Source organism: Pongo abelii, chromosome 7, assembly GCF_028885655.2.
Source record: "Pongo abelii isolate AG06213 chromosome 7, NHGRI_mPonAbe1-v2.0_pri, whole genome shotgun sequence".
Lineage (NCBI taxonomy): Eukaryota > Metazoa > Chordata > Mammalia > Primates > Hominidae > Pongo > Pongo abelii.
In genome coordinates, this window is record NC_071992.2 from 112,267,625 (window position 1) to 112,289,005 (window position 21,381).

Genomic DNA, 21,381 nt, shown 5'->3' on the forward strand with positions numbered 1-21,381 from the left:
TCAATGCATCTGACAGTTCCATACCAGAGCTGCTTCCTTCCTGATGGAATCCACCACCCCTCTGGTTTTCAGATGGGACTGCAATGTTTGTGGGGGGTTTTCCGGAGCTTTGCTGAGCCCCAGGATCTAGGCTGCCAGGGGCTGCATCTGCTCTACATCTAGGGAAGATGTTCTTCCTTCTGTGTCTTCTGAGGCTTAGTTACTGCTCTGATCAAAAAAGAGTCTAAAGAAAAGGCACTTCCATTGGTGGTTCTCCCCAAACTGAACTAATTATCTTTCATCCTCCTAACTCTATCCTGTCATGGTGAGTTTAGGTTGGGGAACTATTAAATGATCATCCCTCCTGCATCCGCTTACTGCAAGCTTTCCAGACAGGCAATGATGGACCACTGAGAACATTTTATCCCTGAATAAAACACATTTGTGTTTTTTGAAAATGTGTTCTCTCAAGAAAGCCAGCCCCATGTGCAACAGCCTCCATTTCCAAGCAAGTGACTGTGTTAATCTGACTTCTCCCTAGTGTTAACTGAACCAAACGTGAATCATTCACTTGGCCACAGGGAGAGGTGGACTCGTCGTTCTGTAAGATTACAATCCCATAATCCGCCTCCTGATCTCTTCTGCTGATGGAAGCCAGAGTCTGGGCTGCATTAAAAGATGACTGGGGAAATAAAACAGAATAGCACATTGTCACCTTCTTTCCGATCCAAGGAGAGTTGCTCCCAGATGCTGTATCTGCAGTCCAGCTTCTGACTTGCAAACAGTTCAAGAAGGAGGCTGTGGCCTGGATGGCAGAACACCCTGTATGAGATAGCTGTCACATGCAAACACATGCACGTGCAGACAGGGGAGATAAGGAGCAATGAAGAAGTTTGAAGGAGGGGGCTCAGGGTCAAGCCTTTGTTGAATCCCTTACATTGCAAAGGTCAAGACACTGAGGCCCAGAGTAGTGCAATGACTTGGCCAGGGCCACACAGCTGGTGATAGCACAGCCAGTGTTCAGGCCACCTTCAGATTCTTACTCCTAGCTCCTTGCCCTTATACACCATGTCCACCCATGAGCCACTAAATATGAACCACACGTTGCTTGTGCAGCCTTGGGGCTTCATACACTTAGGGAATGTGTCCTTTCTACCAAACTTCTTTTTCTCTTCCCTGACACCACATTTCTCATCTTCAGAAGCCAGCTCCACTCTCTGAAGCCTTCTATCACTGACTAACAGTTCAGAACTTTAAAGGGCATGTATATACAAAAACAGGATGCACCCAGCCAAGGATGCTCATCAAGAGTGGCAAAAAAACCCGCAAAAGTAGAGTATCAGGAGTGGCCAACCCTGGGGTGATTTGAGGTGTTTAGAAAAAGCGAACGACTATTATTTAAAAGGAAATGGGCACAGCTTACAAACTCCACACATAGAACAAGAGTAGGAGACAAAAGAATGGGTGTTCACTCCTTGGCAATAGAGTTCAATATAATTGTTTCTCTCTCACTGCTGCAGTTCCTTCTGTGATTTCTCTTTTCTCTTTATCAGGGCTCATAAGCCATGCTCTGGCCCTCCCTCATGTCCCTAGTCACTTTCTCCCCTCATCTCTGTCCCCAGCCATTCTGGACTGTTTCCATTGCTTGAATATTCATCAGGGTCTTTTTCATCACAACCTTTCTCCTACCCTGCCGCTAGGAAGCTCATCTTCACCCTTTAATTCTCAATCAGAACAGTTCTGTAGCAAGACACGCAGGCTAACTCATTACCCCCATGGCATCTACCTCCTTTTGTGAATAACATGAAAATCTGAGGGAGCATGAGTCAGGAATCTGCCTTGACCGTGAACCTGAGTTGTTTAGATTTCGTGTATACGTTCTCCATCAAGAGAATCCCATTCAAACTAGAAAAGGCAGTGCACACATGGATAGAAGAGAACTGAAGCCCACAATAGCAGCTGACTGTGTCAGGTGCAGTAAATATCATGCTTCTGTTGCAGTAAATATCATGGTGCTGAAGTTCATAGTTGTGGTAGGTTAAACCCTGAGAAATAAGAAAGTATTGTATCAGGAGAGAGAAGAGAAAAAATAGATTTTGAAAACTGCAGGTCAACAAGCGTGGTCTTAATCCACAGTAAAATTCTAGAGCAGATTATGAAAGGGTGGTCTGTGACCATCTTTATAGAAACAAGCATTGATCGCTGGGCATTAGCAGAGGTTCACTAAGAACAAGCCATGCAGAGCTAATGTTGTATTGCTTTTACACGTAGTTATCAGATTGGGAGATCAAAGGAATACTACCAATGAGCAAATAGCAGAGTACAAATTCCACCGAAGCAAAAATAAAATAAAATAAAGGACCCACCTCAACTTTGAGAAACGCAGTGTGCTATTTTAGTTTCTCTTGAAGATTCACAGGACACATTAGCACATTAAAGGTTCTGAGAAGTCCTGCACCAAAAAAGCTATTTAATATCATCCCACTGATCAAGCATTCTACAGAACACACTTAGAAAAAAAAGGATGTTTTGGATGAATTCCAGCAGGTGTTTTGCAAAGCTTTTTATTACTTAAACTGTGAGGAGGTAGAGAAATGAAATGTGGAGTTAAAAATAGCTCACTGGAATCACAGCTGGGTAGACAACTGTACCAAAAGAGCATTAATTAATTGATGAATTGCCACCCTGTTGGAGGTGTCCAGTGGATGTCTCAAGGCTCTGCTCTTGGTCCTGGCATGTTCAACATTCTTATCAGTGACTTGTATCACAACATTGAAGACCTACTTTTAAAATGTTCAGATAGCCTAAAGCCAGAGAAGCAGCTAATATGCTGTTTAACAAATTGAAATACTCTCTCAAAACCTATAAATGAATCCAACAGGATCCCACTGAGACTTATTAGAAGCAATGGTATAAGTAAGGGATGGATGAAATGTGACTTGAAACTAGCTCATATGAAAAAGACCCAGGTTGCAGCTACATCAAGATCAGCCCAAGCCAAATGTGTGACAGGTCTACTATGCTTCTTAAGTCAGTGAAGCCATCCTGGGCATGCAAATGGCGTGCAGGGCAAGCAAGCTAGGCAGGATGGTCTGGCCACACTGGGTATTGAATTCTGTTCTTATGGTGCATTTCAAGAGGGACATTGACAAACTGGAGCCTGTTCAGAGAATAACCAACATCAGGAGAGGTATAGAGAACTTGTACCCTGAGAAGGAAAGTCTGTAGAAACCAGGGATATTTAGATGGTCTATAAGAGAAGATGAGGAGCATGGTGATGACAACTGGCTTTGAGATGCAGTGTAGTGTAGTAGAAAAGAAGTGAGTTTGTGTTCAAATCTCTGCTCCAGTACTTCCAACTGTGTAACTCAGACAAGTTTCTGAATATCTCTAATGACTCTTAATGTCTCTAATGACTCTTCAGAGTCCTTAGATGAGAAGCCATCATCCCTATTGAGGGGGACTATTGGGATGTGTTTGGAGCAGAGTAAGTGGTCAACACATGCTTGTCTTCCCTTTATCCATGTGAAGAATGGTAGTCACGGCAATGAGAAGGGTGACTATTTGCTATAGATTTGTGGGGAAAATTGGGACCAATAGGAGAATTCCCCAAAGGGAGACAGATTTGGTGATGAAAAGCAGGAACTTTATAATAACCAAAAGCCTGGAAAACAAAAGAACTGGCTCACTGACTTTAAGTTGACACTGGAACTTCCACAGATACTTGTAGAAGAGATCTTTGTTTGGGGTGAGAGGTGGGATTAGATGACCCCCCAGATCCCTTTCAACTCTAAAATCCTGTGATTTAAAGATACAGCCAGACTGTTTATTGTTCTTTTCTGTATGTAGTCAACTCATATATTCACCCTCCCCATTCATATATAGTAAAGTGATACTTATATGTACTTACTTAAAGTTATTCCTTGGCCATTCCCCATGTATGGATTTTTCTCTTTCCTCTATTAGTGTTCACATTACAGCCTAGTTCAGGAGCTTGTCCAAAGTGGGCACTTAATAAATGTTAATAGACTAATAAGAGAAGTCTGTGTAGAGTAATGACTATGAGTCATTACTCATAATGACTCATACAGGCATATATTTGAACTCATGCAGGACTCCTTTGGACTCATACAGGCATGTATTCAAATCTTGGCTCTACTTCTTGGGCAAGTTTCTCTCTGGGCCTCCATGTCCTCATCTATGAAATGGAGATAGTAATATTAGCTTTATCAGATGAAATGAAATAGGATTGTTTTAAGTCCTTGGAAAAATAGTAAGTATACAGTAGATGGCAGATAGAATTATTTTTGTAGTTGCTACCAGAGTGAATGTAAATCTATTTAATACTTATATAGCGGTTTTCTGACTACACAGTAAGAGGCTTAGGAACAAATAGGTTCTTCCTGCACCTACTTGTTTCAAAACGCTTTCTCCTAAACAGTGTTTTTGGTTATACCCCAAAGCCTTCTTAAGTCTATTCTCCCATTCCTAGCAGCATATATGATTGGCACAAAGAGGAACCAATTGGAAATGAGCAAAAATGGAGAGACTGAAGTGGGCATGACTTTAGCCAGAAAATCTATGCCAAGGCCCGAGCTGGTCTGAAGCATCCTCATGGGGAGTATCTGGCGTGCAGTTTGCCCCTGCTGGCTACCAAGGAGGCCTCCAGCTGTAGCCACTGGAGAATTGGCCCTGCCCTCACCCTCTTGTTGCGCTCTGCAGAACAGGGGAAGTGTCCAAATGAGCATGCCCTCGGGGGCCCTGTGAGCCCCTCCAGATAGGTCCTGACCTTGGTTAGGCCTAGCCCAGCATGGACCACGGCCTGAACTACAAGATAGTCGACAAGAAAGTAAGGGAGAATAAAGCACAGATGCTTTGTAAAGTTTGTAATTATGGTAAAAAACACACAACATAAATTTGACCGTCATAATCATTTTTATGTATACAGTTCAGTAGTGTTAAATATATTCATATTGTTGTACAACGGAGCTTCAGAACTTATTCATCATGTAAAACTTGTGAAACTAGGCTGGGTGTGGTGGCTTACGCCTGTAATCCCAGCACTTTGGGAGGCCAAAGTGGGTGGATCACCTGAGGTCAGGAGTTCGAGACCAGCCTGACCAACATGGTGAAACCCCATCTCTACTAAAAATATTTTTAAAAACTAGCCAGGGGTGGTGGTGGGCACCTGTAATCCCAGCTACTGAGGAGGCTGAGGCAGGAGACTTGCTTGAACTCAGGATACGGAGGTTGCAGTGAGCTGACACAGTGCCATTGCACTTCAGCCTTGGTGACAGAGTGAGACTCTGTCTCAAAAAAAAAAAAAAAAGCTTGTGAAACTAAACTCTTACCCATTAAACAACTCCCCACTTGCCACCCCTCCTCGTTCCCAGCAACTGTCATTCTATTTTCTGTTTCTATGAATTTAACCACTTTAGATACCTTGTATGAGTAGAATCACACTTTATCTTTTTTGTGTGACTAACTTATTTTTCTCATAATAACATCCTCAAGGCTCATTATTATTAACCTCAGTGGCATTATTCACAATAGCCAAAAGGTGAAAGCAACCCAAGTGTCCATCAATTAATGAATAGGTAAACAAGTATAAACAAATTGTAGTATATCCATACAATGGAATATTGTTTGTCCATAAAAAGGAATAAGGTACTGACATGCCACAATGGGGATGAACCTTAAAAACATTATGCCACATGAAAGAAGTCAGTCACAAAAGGCCATATGTTATATGATGACATTCATATGAAACTCCAGAAGAGGAAAACCTGTAGAGACAGTAAGTGGATTAGTGGTGGGCAGCACTAATGGGAGACTGAGGCAGGAAGATTGCTTGAGCTCAGAAGTTCACTACCAGCCTGGGCAACATAACAAGACTCCATCTCTACAAAAAAAATAAATAATAACAACAAAAAAAATTAGCCTGGCATACTGGCGTGCACCTGAGGTCTCAGCCACTGGGGAGACTGAGGCAGGAGGATGGCTTGAGCCTAGGAGATTGAGGTTGCAGTGAGTCATGACTGTCCCTCTGCACTCCTGCCTGGGTGACAGAGCAAGACCCTATCTCAAAAAAAAAAAAAAAATAGATTAGTGGTTGCCTAGGACTACAGGGAGGGGGCAATGGAGGTGGAGTAATAGCTAAAAAGTACAAGAGTTCCTTTCCAAACTGATAAAAATGTTCTAAAATTGACTGTGTAATGGTTACACATATCTGTGACTATACTAAAAACCATTGAATTATATACCTTATTTTTTAAACCACTGTATTGAAGTATGGCTGATATACGAAAAGTTGTGTATATTTAATGGGGATAAGAATACACTCATGAAACCATCACCACAATCAAAGCCATAAACTTATCCATCACTTCCAAAAGTTGCCTTCTGCCTCCTTTATGTATTTATTTATTTTAATTAAATTTTTTTCTTTTGTGGCAAGAGTACTTAACATAAAATCTACCTTCTCAGCAAATTTTTAAGTATGCAATACAGTATTGTAACTGTCGGCTCTATGTTGTACAGTAGATCTCCAGATTTATGCATCTTGCATATCAGAAACTTTGTACCCTTTGAACAATACCCCCCATTCTTCCCCACCCAGCCCCTGATAACCACTACACTACTCTCTGATTCTATGAGTTTGACTATTATAGAGTTGTCATAAAAGTGGGATTGTGCACCCTTTGTCTTTCTGTATCTGGCTCATTTCATTTAGCATAACTTCCTCCAAGTCTATCTATGTTGTTGCAAATGAGAGAATTTCCCTCTTTTTTAAAGTCTGAATAATATTCTACTGCATGTATGTACCACATTTTTAATCCATTCATCCATTAATGGACACTTAGGTTGATTCCATATCTTCACTATTGTGAGTAATGTTGCAGTGATTATGAGAGTACAGATATCTCTTCGGAATCCTGACTTCAACTCCTTTGGATGTATAATCAGAAGTGAGATTGCTGGATCATACAGTAACTCTATTGTTAACTTTTTGAGGAAATTCCATACTGTTTTCCATAGTGTTTGCACCAATTTACATTTCTACTAACAATGTACAAAGGTTCCCTTTTCTTCACACCCTCACCTTTACACTCACAGACTGATATCTTTCAGAGTTTTTTGATAATAGCCATTCTAACAGATGTGAGGTGCTAGCTCATGACTTTGATTTGCATTTCCCTGATGATTAGTGATGTTGAACACCTTTTCATATACCTGTTGTTCATTTGTATGTCTTCTCTCACGAAATATCTATTCAAGTCTTTTACCCATTTTTAAATAGGGTTATTTGTTGTTTTTTTTTTTGCTATTGAGTTGTGTGAGTTCTTTATATATTTTGTATATTAACTTCTTATCAGATAAATGATTTGCAAATAATTCCTTCCATTCTGTAGTTTGCTTTTTCACTCTGTTGGTTGTTTCCTCTGTTATATAGAAGCTTTTTAGTGTGATATAATCCCACTTTTCTCTTTTCGTTTTTGTTACCTGTGTTTTTGTTTCATATCCAAGAAATCATCGCCAAGTCCAATGGCTGGAAGTTCTTTCCCTGTTTTCCTCTAAGAGTTTTATTGTTTCCGGTTTTACATTTAAGTCTTTAATCCACTGTGAGTTGATTTTTGCATATGGTGTGGAATTGTGCACTTTACATGGGTAAATTGCATAGTACATGAATTATGTCTTGATAAAGCTGGTTTTTAAAGAAGGCCCACATGTGGGAGCAGCACTGAGGGGACCTGGTGCTGATTTGGAGGAGGAGGATTCGGCCTCTCATTTCTGTTTTCTCTGCGCTTCTGCTTCATCCTTCTTCCTGTCTGAGCCGGGCTTTCTCTACTGGCTCTCTCTCTCTGCCCATGGAGAAAAGTGGCTTACTCTACATTCCAGCCAGCTGCAGTGCCCATTAAGTAGCATCTCTCACCTGATTTCCAATTTCCTGGACAGAGACGTGTTTGCCCAGCATGGTCAGTGCCAGGAAGCAGGGCTGCCTGGTTCTTGCAGCCAGCACCCCCCTTAGTAAAACTGTGCAGGATTTTTACTGTGCAGAGGAGCAGCTCTGATCCTCACACGTAACGAAAGTCGATTTTCAATGTTTTTTAGACAGAACCACCATTCAGTGAGCACCTTCCATGTGCCATGTACTGTGTCAACTCCTTTCACCTCTCTAACCCCATTTAATCTCTGCTCGACGCTGTATGAAAGCATGTGCTGACTCAAAGAAAACATTCTCAATTGGGTTCAACTTGTGGCACATGTATAATGTCATATCAAGGCCACAGCTGGTAAAATCATCTACCCAAGGGTAGCAAGAGGCCTCCTGCAATTGGATTACCAGCCACAGAATCTGCTTACCAGAGGGTGGTGTATTTAGCTCACCAAAACACAGGGCTGGGGCTTACTCATGGTTAGTGAGCCACAGTAGCCAACAGAGAGGTGTTTCTAAAATGTGCTTTAAAACCCAATCTACTGGGAAGAGAGTCTGTTGCAAAAACCTATGTGGTTTTTGAACATTAGTAATCTGTGTGTGCCCTATTTAGAAGTCCTCCTTGGCCTTTGGTTATCCAACATCACTCTTGAGAAGGAATGAGTGCTAGTTCCTGAGGCTGAAGATGGGGAGCGAGACACAAGGAAAATCCATATTTTTTAACTTAATCAGTGTCTGTGGAGTAGGCAGAATCCAAATCCAAACCACATTTTCCAAAAATATTTTCCCTTTTAATTCTTAAATCCATGTGTATTATATGAGAAATCTAATCCGTATGTTTCTTACTCATTTACACTTAGCTCATCAAAGTGTTTCCTCTGAAGAACTATTTGATGTCCAAGGAGACTGTAGAGACTTTTTTCCTTTTAACAAGCCTTTGTTCTTAGAAATAAAGAAGCTGCTGAAGTTGTATGTGCAAAGAATACATGAACTTGAACCCCAGAAAGGTTAAACTTTGTTTCAAGTAGGTTCTATATTCTGAAGAAACAACTTTGGGAATGAGCTCTTTTTCTTTTCAAGTTTTCTTTTTGGTGGGGGAGGGGAAGGGGCCTCCACTTGGATGCTTGAATTTTTTATGCCAAAAGAATTCCCCCTTCAATGGATGGTAGGCACTATTAGGGAATCAAATCCATCTCCTTAAGGCACTCTGAGATGGTCTTCAACTTTTAGTCAGCAGAGACCACACTTAATATTGATCTCTATCTGGTAATTTGTGGCAAAATCTGCACAAAGGGAGATGCATCCTTCTGAGAGTCCAGTATGTGTGTTGGAAAGAACAGAGCCCACTGATGAGAGAAGTGCCATGAAACCATCGGCTGGGCCACCTCACCAGTCCTCTAAGCAAGACCACAACCAAGCCAGCTCAGAGAAAGTGAGCCAATAATTAACTTCTTTCATCCCCCACACTCTGAAATTTCTTCCTGAATTTGTGAACATTTGTCTCTATCCTTCACTCATGTCACATTTCATTGCCTGTCTCCTAGCATAGCTGTGACCTGGGGCTATAGGGGACGGGAAGAGGTGCAAGATGCTGTTCTTGCCCCTGAGAGGTTCATCATTTATTTCACTGAGATACAAAAAACCCAACTGAGAAGATCATCAGATGTGCTCTTGGTGAGTGTTCAGGACTTCCAAGAAGGGAAGGATGGCCAGGGAGTGACAGAATGGGAAAAGCTTCCCAGACCAGGTGGGCCCTGGAGTTGTGAATGACAGCCTGAGCATTGATGCAGCCATATCCAGGAGAAGACACTAGGCACCCAGGGCTGGCATGCATCGGACACTCCTTCAAATTGATGTGTTAAAAATCTTTGCTTGAATTTCACCTGCTAGAGAGACTGAGGCTGAGTGCAGAGGGCATGCAGGACTGAGGGGCCAGGGCGGACAGTCTCTATTGCCTCTGCAGTTCCCAAACACATCCACCCCACCCAGCAAAACCAGAGCTGTACAGTCAGTTACCTGCCGGCTCAGTGCCCATCAGCTATTACTTCTCATGGCCCTCAGGAACTTTACAGCCCACCGAAAGTGCTGGTTTTGTTTTCTAGTAAATACATATTTTTTTGTCTTAGTCCATGTCTAGTGAAATGAGGTTTTAGCTCCCCTTATGGTCTGTTATGGGATAACTCTGACTGAGACGACGTGAAATTTGTGCAAATATTTGGCTCAATGTGTAGAGAGAAGGAACAATGCTGAAGAAGAGAAAACATGGTCTAGGGACCCAGCAGTGGCTGTTTCTCCTACAAGCCAGCCTAGTCCTTGGTGTCTTACAAGCACATTCTTAATTATCTGTAATGGCACCACAAAGCACATATGGTGAAGCCTATTTTACAGAGGAAGAAGGAGGTACATAGAGGCTAACTCATTTACCCAGAGGCAGCTAATAAGGAGTGAAGTTTGGATAGGAACTCATGTTTCAGGGTGGGCGCACTGGCTCACGCCTGTAACCACAGAGCTTTGGGAGGCAGAGGCAGGAGGATCACTTGAGGCCCAAGGAGTTTGAGACCAGCCTGGGTAATAGAGCAAGACCTCATCGCTACAGAAAAAAAAAAATTAGCTGGGCATGGTGGCTCATGCCTAATAGTCTCAGCTACCTGGGGAGGCTGCGGTGGGAAGATGGCTTGAGCCCAGGAGTTCAAGGCTACAGTGAACTGTGATCATACCACTCCACTCCAGCCTGGGTGACAGGGCAAGACCCTGTCTCTAAAAAAAGGAAAAGAAAAAAAGAAACCCATATTTCAGTCAATGACAGACCACATATACAATGGTGATCTCATAAGATTATAATAGAGCTGCCCTATACAGACGTACCATTAAAAAATTTTTATCCCATATTTTTACTGCACCTTTTCTATGTGTAAGTGTGCTTAGATACACAAATACCATTGTGTTAGTTGCCTATAGTATTCAGTATGATAACATGCTGTACAGGTTTTTAGTGTAGGAGCCATAGGCTATTCCACATGGCCTGGGTGTGTAATAGGCTATATCACCTATGTTTGTGTACATCCACTCTATGATGTTTTGCACAATGGCAAAATTGCCTAAAGACACATTTCTCAGAACATATCCCATCATCCAACAGCATGTGACTGTGTAGGGCTAGGTCAATACAGGATAGCTCTTGCTGATCCTAGCCTGAGTTTGTCCACTAGGCTATGCTGCCTCTCCCTCAGATGAAAGGGAAGAACTCTTGGTGGAGACTTCTGGAGGACTGTAAAGGAAAATTGGGCCTGACTGCAAAGAACTCAATGCTGACTGCAAAGAACTGAATGCTGACCTCATGCTTCCCAGTTTTCATGGGCTGTGATGAACAGGATGGAGTGGTGGCGGCAGACTAGAGTGAGGAAGAGCAATGAGGGACCACTGAGAAACCTGCAGATCCAAGGGAGAGGCAGGGAAGCTGGAAGCAGGGGAAATGGGAGGCCATGAGCAAAGAGAGAAGAGGCTTTGGTGATTCTGCCTTATGTAAGGGTCAGGGGTGGGGTTGGAGAAAACACTGGTGACAGTGAAACTAAGATGTCAAGGAAAGGCATGGGTTTACAGGGAAAAGGGATGAGTCTGTTGTATTTGAAGTTCTGGAGAAACTTCAGCATCTAGGCTTCTGGTCTGTGCTGGAGAGTGGTTAGTGCTGGACCAGAGGACTCCCCTCACGTTGAGTTACTGAAAGCCATGGTGGGAACTGCGGATGGATGGGACCACCGGGCAGAAAAGCCGAGCAGCTCCTGAACAGTGAACCTTTGGGATCACCACACTGTGTTTCTCACAATTCAGTATCGCTGCTTCTCAGTGGAGGCTCTGCTGCCTCCATGGGAGGGCATTGGAAAATAGAGGGGTTGCTTTTGATTCTCTCAGTGGTTGAAGGATAGTACAGGCCTTCGATAGATATACAGTGACACAGGGAAACAAGATGTTCTGCCATGCACAGGGCAACTCTGCAAAGTGAAAAATTTCTCTGGGGTCCTCTTGATTGGTAAATATCTCATTGGGCATTCATTTAGGTGAAAAATCTATTTTGAAGTCTCTGAGCCCAGAACCTAATTACAGTTTCCATATATACCTATATATTTTGCTTCATTTAAATTTACATGCATTTTTGTAGGAATGTAACCATATAAATAGAGAGAAAATTGTACTTTGTTTTGTTGGAATTTTACTGAGCTGTTTCATTTCAGAAAATCACGTTTCTGCTGGCAACATCACTCCTAAAATTTGAGTTACTACTCTGCATTGATACGTATCTCATTAGTGGTGATTTTACATATTCATTGAAGCATCGGATTATTTTGTATTAAGTGGTCATGTCTAACAGTAAATTAAAATATATTTTTTCTCTATAGATTCCTTTCATTTATTCTATATACTTACAGTTAGGTTATTATATTGTTCTTTTTTAAAAATTATGTGTGCATATGAGTTATTTTATCTGTACAGTTTACTTCAGGAGAGTGAAGAGAGTGTTACAAATTCATTGTGATAAGGAGGGGTTGGAACTGATGAGGTTGAGAACCGCTAGTTCTAAACTAGCACTATCCAGTAGAAATATAATAGGAACCACAAATACATTTTACATTTTCTAATAGTCACCCTAAAAAAATAAAAGGATGGAATATTACTCAGCCTTAAAAAGAAAATAAATCCTATCACATGATATGACATGGCTGAAGCTTGCGGACATTATGCTAAGTGAAAGAAGTCAGTCACAAAAAGACAAATACTGTATGATTCCACTTAGATGAGGTATCTAAAATATCTAAATTCATAGAAACAAGAAGTGGAATGTTGGTTGCCAGAGCTGAAGAGAGAGGCATAGGGGGAGTTTTTTAATGGGTATAGAGTTTCAGAGTTGCAAGATGAAGAAGTTCTGGAGATCTGTTTCACCACAATGTGAATACACTTAACACTACTGAACTGTACACTTAAAAGTGGTTAAGAGGGTAAATTTTATGTTAGTGTTTTTTACTATAATAAGAAAATTAAGAAGAGCGGGCAATACTAATTTTGATAACATGTATTTATTTAACTCAATATATTCAAAATACTATCATTTCAATATGCAATCAATATAAAAATTATCAATGAGATATTTTATATTCTCTTTCTTGCACAAAGTCTGAATTCTGTGTGCATTTTACACCTACAGCACATATCAACCAAGACTGGCTGCATTTCCAGTGCTCAAATGCCACACATGGCTAGTAGTTACGGCAAATGCTAACTACACTTGTTGAGCAGACCTTCAGCACCAGGCACTGCTGTGGGTCCTTTACATAAAATTACTCTTCCCATCCTTGGCCCTATGAGATAGGCACCAGGAAATTGAAGCACAGAGACCTTGAATAGCACACTTAATTTCAAGAGAAACTGTGGCCAAGTGGAGAGCTGAGCCCAGGCATTCTGGCTCCAGAGCCCGTGCCTTAATCACTGTGCATAGGCACCCTTGTGGGGCTTTTCTCCTGGACTCCTGTTCTGGCCAAGTGGGAGTCTACCCAGCCTCTTTTCCCAGTGGGATACTAGGAGTGTGCTTCCCTGGGCTTGCTCTTCCATGGGCTCGCACATTCCATGGAAGCACACTCCTAGCATCTCCCTGGGAAACTGAACCCTGGCTGCACAGCCTTTAGGGCGTCAAAATCTGGCTGGCCCCCAGGGAGCCAGTTAGGCTTGTCTCCCCCTGCTTTCCTGCTGAGCATAGCAGATGCTGGCCAGCCCGTCTGCAGAAAAGAAAGAAGCTTGGGTTTGCTTCACAACCGCCTTCAATGTTCTCTATTCTCTACATTCCCATTAGGAGAGGTAGTGGGCCTGGTGAATCAAGACAAAACACACAGATGTGGCAGAAAGACGGTCCCGACACGCACATCTAATAACGACTTGCTACCAGGACCTTGCTGGTGAATTACTTGCATTTCCAATAACTTTTTCTCCTGAGTTTCCCTTAATAAAGACAGATTTCTTCATTTCCTGGGGCTCCCTCAAGATTATACTGACAACTTCTCCATTAATTATCAAATTATGCCCCATCACAAAATGATTACATCTGCTTCCTACCTAAACACTTCCCCTCATTTGTGAAAAGCCTCATTTAAACTAATATGCTTTTAACTTGCTCAATTTCAACACCTCCATAGAGGCTACTAATGAGCTGATTCCTTGCCCAGCTGGTCCCTCAGCCCTTCCTTGTGTTCTCCATTCCAAGACCAATTTAGATCTTTCAGTATGGGAAAGGGGAGGACTCACCCTTTGAGTTGGATGGTTGGTGGGAGCCTTCTTGAATGACGTGTATACTTAAACACAGGACCTTGAGTCTGAGCCCCCCACAAAAGTGAGACTCCACTTGCTGCTTCCAGAAATGTGAAAATTGCCTTAGAGTGGGGCCACAGGAGCAAAACATCCTCCCAATTTCAAAGGGGTAGGTTAATGACTCAGGTAATTAGACCCAGATTCCCTTTACAGGGGCCTCTTAATTATTATTTAATAAAGAGATGATTCCAGGCTATGACCCGCAAGGCTGGCAGCATTATAACCGTGAAGCTGAAGAAATACTTCCTCCCAGATGTTGTTCTCCTCTGGCAGGGAGACAAAGGTACTCTGAAAGGACCCCTCAGCCTTTCCTTACGGAGAATGTCATGTGCCAAGCAACTCCTCTTCCTGGCACTGTCTTCTTCTCCAAGGTGTCAGATGGGTCACTTCACTGGAGTGCTGGGAATCAGGTCAGTCTGTTCCTCTGATTAACCCTGATCTCATTCTGCTGGCAGCAGGCAGTAGCCTGATGCCCTGCTGCCTTCTGAAGCCTGCCCACTCATGCCAAGGCTGCTGGGAGCAGAAAGAGCTGACAAGGGCACACCGAGAGCCAGGCTGTGTTCTAAGTGCTCTCAATGCCCTGCCTCCTTAAATTTTCACACAGTATCATTATACTTCCCTCCCCATTTTACAGATCAGGAAACTGAGGCTCATTGGGGCTATGCACACTGTCCAAGGTCACACAACTAATAATTGGGAGAGCTGGGATTTGAACCCACACACTTCTAACTCCAGAGCCTAAGGGCTTAACTCTTGTGTCACATTGCTAGGGATTAGTTGACCAGGGAGAAAATTATTCGGCTATGTTTTCATGACCAGAACTTGGGTGGGTTATCTAAGTGCCTCCATTGTCATCAATATTAATGATGTATCATGCTCTGGCCCTTGTCCAGGGGCATCTAGAGTCATTCATGGTGACCCCATTCCAGGCATATTCCTTAGACTAGAAGTCCATTATACCAACCAGACCAATAGGAGGCCCTCCCTGGGATTTTTCATATTGGAACTTAAAAAGATGGGTGCAACTGAGCATTTGTGAGGCCCAAGTTGCCACAAGTTATGATCCAGGTGCAAGGAGAAGACGACATTGACAACACACAGAGGAAGCATTCCAGCAATATTTGAGTCCTTGATTCCAGTCCCTGAGGCACAACCCTTGTGTTTCCTGTAATTCAGTTAAGTGAACCAACCAACTTCCCCTTTTCACTCAAGCTAGTCCTAGTTAGGTTTCTAACTCCATTGCAATCAAAACCGTTCTAACAATCTATGCTCTAGAATTTGATGTACTGGGGACAATGGTGGAGTCTCTACAGCGTTTTAATCTGTACTTCAGAAAGGCAGCTGAGACATGGGATAGAGGTATGAAGACCAGCAAGGAGGCTCTTGTAGTGTGGCCTGTGGCAATGGCCCACAGGAAAGACGATAGGGCCGGAACCAAGGCAGTTGGCTGTGGGCCAGTTATAATGGAGTCAAGAGATATTTTGTTGATAGACGTTTTTAGACTTGGTGATTGATTAAAATTGGGGAGATGACATTGGAGGTTCACAGGGTGATTCCCACGTGGAGGGTGATGCCATTAGCTGAACGGAAAACACAGGAGGCAGAGCAGATCTCGGGAGGTGCTGGAGGAGCAATAGGTAATAAGCTTGGCCGTGGGTAGCTGGCTAGTGTCCAGCTGGGAGTGGCTCTTTGAAGCCAGCATGCTGTGTTCTGGCATCATGACGAAGGTGTGCTGTGGCAGTCACCTGCTAGTCACAGCCTCAGTCCTGACCCACTCATCCTAACCAGGGCCTCACACCCCTTTCCATCCTTCTCTTAGCTCTCCCAGTCACCAAGCAGTCTTCTTATTTTTGTCCTTGCATTACCCTGCAGATTTGTCAGGACTGGTATTTTCTTCCTGGTAGAACTTGGGCACCTTTCCATGGGATTCTGCTCCTTCCTGCTGCCCAGTTGAATTGACCCACCTTGGATAACTTCCTCCCTGGGGTGATGGGAAAGGATGGCTAGCACTGTTAAAAAAAAAAAAAAAAACCAAGGAGACCTGCTGTGGAAAACAGACTGCAGCCAATTTGGCTGCTCATTTGGCTTAGGTTCTTTTTGAAAGATATCTGTGGCCTACCTTAGTTAAAGCAAGATGAGGATTAGAGATCCCCTCTACTATGGCTACCCATCCAAGGGGTATGTGTATGTTGCACTGAAAGCAAGATCCAGATCAAATTCTGCTATATATATAAACATGTACTAATAAGCAGGCACTATGATAACATAAGTATTTTTCTAAGCTTGATGAGATCTTTGCTCTCTGTATGACACACGTCTTGCATGATGAGAAAATATTCTAGTGGCAGAATTCATGTGGGCTACTAGTCAGATTCAAGCCAGACAGTGTAGAATCGTCTGTTATGTGTCTGTGGCATAAGACCAGATGGAGTCTTAGGGTTGGTGGGACATTATGAAGGGTGTAAGCTGTTGATCTTGAAAACTTCTTACACTCTGTGCACACAAGCAGGGAGGGCCCTTACCACATTCTTAGCCATCCATATATTTTGTGAACAACTCATTTCATTAATGAAAAACTATTTCTAAACCCATTATACAAATGAATAAACGCTCTGGTGCTGAAGGAAGATAAAGATTGCTGAAGCTCTTGCAGAAGCTACCTCTAGAGTGTGGACTTCCAATTAGAGCCTTTCAAAGCTAATGAAACACTCTGGAGTATGCATCCCTGATCAGAGTACTTCACATGTTAGCGAATCGCTCCTAAGGTGTTGATTAAAATGAACACACATCTCTCAGTTGATGCTGAAGTATTTAAAAATAAATTACGTGCTGTATCATTCAAACCATGCACTTTCCTCGGAACTTTTGCATAAGCTGTTCTCTGCATACACTATCTTCATCCTCTTCTCATCCTCTTTGCCTGAAAAACTCCTATTCAGTCTTCAGGACTAAGTATAGGCTGTCATCTCCTCTAGCAAGCTTTCCCTGCTCCTCACTCCAACAAGGCTAAGTTGAGTGTCTCTCCCATGTGCTCTTGTAACGTCCTGTGCTACTTCTTAGTTTTGAGAGTGAGCAGTCTCTTCCTTTGACTTGACTGTAATTCCTAGTCCCTGTATCCCTAGTACCAAGCCAAAGAGGTACTCAATTTGTTTTTTAAAATTGAATTAAATTCAAAAGAAACCGATGTTGTTCTCCTTTCTCCCTGCTTCCCACCAACGTATCAGAAGCGGATCGCCCAACTGTGTACTTGGCCAAAGATTATAATCGATGAGAGGGAATGGATGAGAATAATTTGGAAAGGGTCAAATATAGAAATATTTTTACTTGTTTGCACTTTATTTATTTATTTATTTATTTAATTTTTTGAGACAGGGTCTCCCTCTGTCACCCAGGCTGGAGTGCAGTGGCACAGTCTCAGCTCAATGCAACCCTTACCTCCTGGGCTCAGGCAATCCTCCCGCCTCAGCCTCCCAAGTAGCTGGGACTACAGGCACACACCACCATGCCTGGCTAATTTTTATAATGTTTTTTTTTGTAGAGACGGGGTCTTGCCATGTCACCCAGGCTGGACTCATACTCCCAGGCTCAAATGATCCACCTGCCTTGGCCTCCCAAAGCTCTGGGGTTACAAGTGTGTGTCAACATGCCTGGCCTGTTTTCACTTTAAATGCTCCAAGTGTTCACTGAGTTTGCTCTTAGGGTAAGCTCTGGAGCTGGAGTTGTGGCAAGGATCTGCATCAGCTGATCTCTGATATTTATCCTGAAGAGAAGAAAGCAGCCAGAAGCCTTATTCATCCGATGTTTCTCTAAGAGTCATGCATCGACCTTCTCTATGAGCTGAGTGAAGGTCGGTAAGGTGCTGTCAGCCAGACAGAAAGCCCATCGGGAGGCTGCTGACCTCATTTTGCCCACCACCGTCCAAATATCCAGACTCAAACTTGACATTTGCCAAGGTACAGCTAAACAAACGGTGGTAAAATGATGCTCACCTATTCGGCTCCACATCAAAGTGGCTAAATGGGGTTTTCAATGTTAGAATAGACTCCGCAGAAATATTGAGAGACAGGTCAGTTATTCAGAGGTGCTGTTCCTTTGCAACTCTGAACTTGTAGTTTTAAATATGGCCAGGTCTGTGTCTCATTGAGCATTTTATTTCACTTAAATAGGGAAGAAGGAAGAGAAGACAATGTGGAATTTATGCATTTAAAATATATAAAGTTTATGCTTTTGCATTATGTTGAAAATACTGTGAGCAAAATATTGCTGTTTTCAGAGGTTTCAGGAAAGGAACTGGAAAAGCCTCATTCCTGTCTCTCTTATGCTCTTTTAGCCACAGCCCCAACGTCCTCTCCTATTCTCATCCCAGCACTCTTAGTCCTACATGCTACCGTATCACAGAGACACACGGCTCAGCATGCTGGGGCATGAGCACAAGGCAGGAATGTTCTAAAACACAGGGTCAAAAAAACCACAATTCCAGGAAAAGGATTGGGCAGTGGCCACCAAGAACCCCTGAGCCTGCCTTCAGTTAGAGCTGGACAGGTATAGATGGCCTGGGGCTTGCTATTCTTCCTTCTCAGTGAACAAGGGAGCTTCTGAAAAGCTCTCAGATAAAGGTTATTTAAATGAAGGTCACTCTTGAATAAAATCTGGTGGGTTTGTACACTTGGCTCTGGTACTTAGTAAAAATGGTCAAAAATAATAATAAAAGGCCAGGTGTGGTGGTTCATGCCTGTAATCCCAGCACTTCGGGAGGCAAAGGCAGAAGGATCCCTTGAGGCCAAGAAGTTCCAGACCAGCCTGGGCAACATAGAAAGGACTTGTCTCCACAAAAAAAATCAAAGAATTAACTGGACATGGTTGCCTGTATTTCCAGCTACTCAGGAGACTGAGGTGGGAGGATCACTTGAGACCAGGAGCTTGAGGCTTCAGTGAGCTGTGATCATGCCACTGCATGGCTCGTTATTCTAGCCTGGATGACAGAGTGAGACCCCATCTCAAAAAAAAAAAAAAAAAAAAAAAACAAAGAATAGAAAAAGATCCTCAAGCCCTCATCTGAAATATCTGGAGGGCCAGATGTGTTCTAGAACTCAGAATTTTTCAGAGTTTAGAAAGGTAACATAGTCGCTGACAGCTCAATGGAGTCTGGGCCAGCCCCCCAGCAAATCATCCCGTGAGCATTTCTGCAGCAGTGTATGACAATTCATCCCAAGAAAGGCAACAAGATGATGATGAGCTTGCATTAATTCAGGCCAAGTCAGGTTTTGCCACCAAATGAATTATGAAAAAATTTTTGGTTTCCAGAGCTGTCTGAATTTTAGAACTTCTGGATGGGGGATCATGGACCTGTAATCATGTTTTCCTGAGGTGCTATTGCCCAGCTTATCTTTTTTAAGAAGAAAGACTTTGACTTCCACTACCCCACTTAGGAAGCCACAAACCAGCACACAGGTTTGGGCTCAGAAGCCTGACACCCTGCAGGTGAAACAGTAGGAATCCCTCTTACGAGCATTTCCTTTTCAGAGATTTTCTGACTCTGTGTGTATGTTTTCAGTTTTTCTTTCTGCGTTCTGCTTAAGGCAGCGTTGTCACCCCTGTGGATCCCCACGATTGTGAAACAAGACAGAATAATGGTTAAGGGCTAACACTTCGTGCTCAGAAGGAACTTGGTTGAAATCTTACCTCTGGCACTCTTTAGTTGTTTGTTAGATTCTGGGAAGTTGCTTAACCTCTCTGAACTTCAGCTTACTCAGCTATAAATCCTCTTTCAGGGCTGTCATAAGAATTAAATGAGACTACAAAATTGCTAACATTTATGGAATGCTTGCTCTATACCAAGCACTGTATTAAGAGTTATACATGAAGGGTTATTTTATCAAACAAATACCAACCCTATTTTATAGATGAGGAAGCTGAGGCTCAGAAAGTTTACCCAACTGAAGCCATGTTGCTATTAAATGGAGAAGCTGGTATTCAACACGAGGTAGTCTAACTCCTGGTACCCTTAACTACTTTGCTGTAATGACTCATCAGATGGTAGATAAGATGTTTTGCACACTCTTTGGAACACAGGGAGCTTTCAATGTAAGGTAACTATGATGTCATGGTGATAATGATGGCAGTGATGGTGATGATAAAGAAGGATCAAGTTTTACAGCAAACAGAATCTGGAGGAAGATCATTGAGTGACCTGGTTACGAGTGATCATCCACGTAGTACTCCTGACTTGATGCCGTAGGGATTACCACTCCCCCCCGCCCACACAGCTCTATCAACTTCTTTTTTTAAGTAGGGTCCCAAGTATAACTTGTGCCCAGATTTTTTAAATGTTACTGGTTGGGGCCGGGCGCAGTAGCTCACGCCTATAACCCCAGCACTTTGGGAGGCCAAGGTGGGTGGATCACCTGAGGTCAGGAGTTTGAGACCAGCCTGGCCAACATGGTGAAACCCAATCTCTACTAAAAATACAAAAAATTATCAGGGTGTGGTGGTGGATGCCTGTAATCCCAGCTACTCAGGAGGCTGAGGCAGGAGAATCACTTGAAACCAGGAGGCAGAGGTTGAAGCAAGCCGAAATGGTGCCATTGCACTCCAGCCTGGGCAACAAGAGTGATTTTTCTCCTTTAGCCATTAATATGGAAGATTACATTGAATAATTTTCATATATTGAATCAGACCTTGCATTCCTGGAACAAACCTTCCTTGGGAGAGTGGAGAGGACCATCAGGGAGTGCTTTGCGGGGTTTTCAGCCACCTGATACAGGATGGTGAGAAGTTCAACCAGGAAAGGTAGGAAAAAAATTTCAGGGTGAGGTTAACAAGTACAAAAGCACTGACACATGAAACTGGCTTTCTTTTTCAATGCAAATGTTTCAGGATGGCAGGAATGTTGAGCCCAAGAAGGGGAATGGCAGGATATGAGACTAAAATATAGGTAAGGCAGAGCTCCAAGAGCTTGTATGCCATGCTCTGGACCTTGGCCTTTCACCTCAAGGTGGTGGCAACCACTGTGAGACTGGATGCAGAAAATGATCCGGTAAAGATTGCCTTTTAGAAACCCAGTGCAAAGGGTGGACTGGAGAGCAAATCCTGGAGAGGGGGACCCAACAGGGATA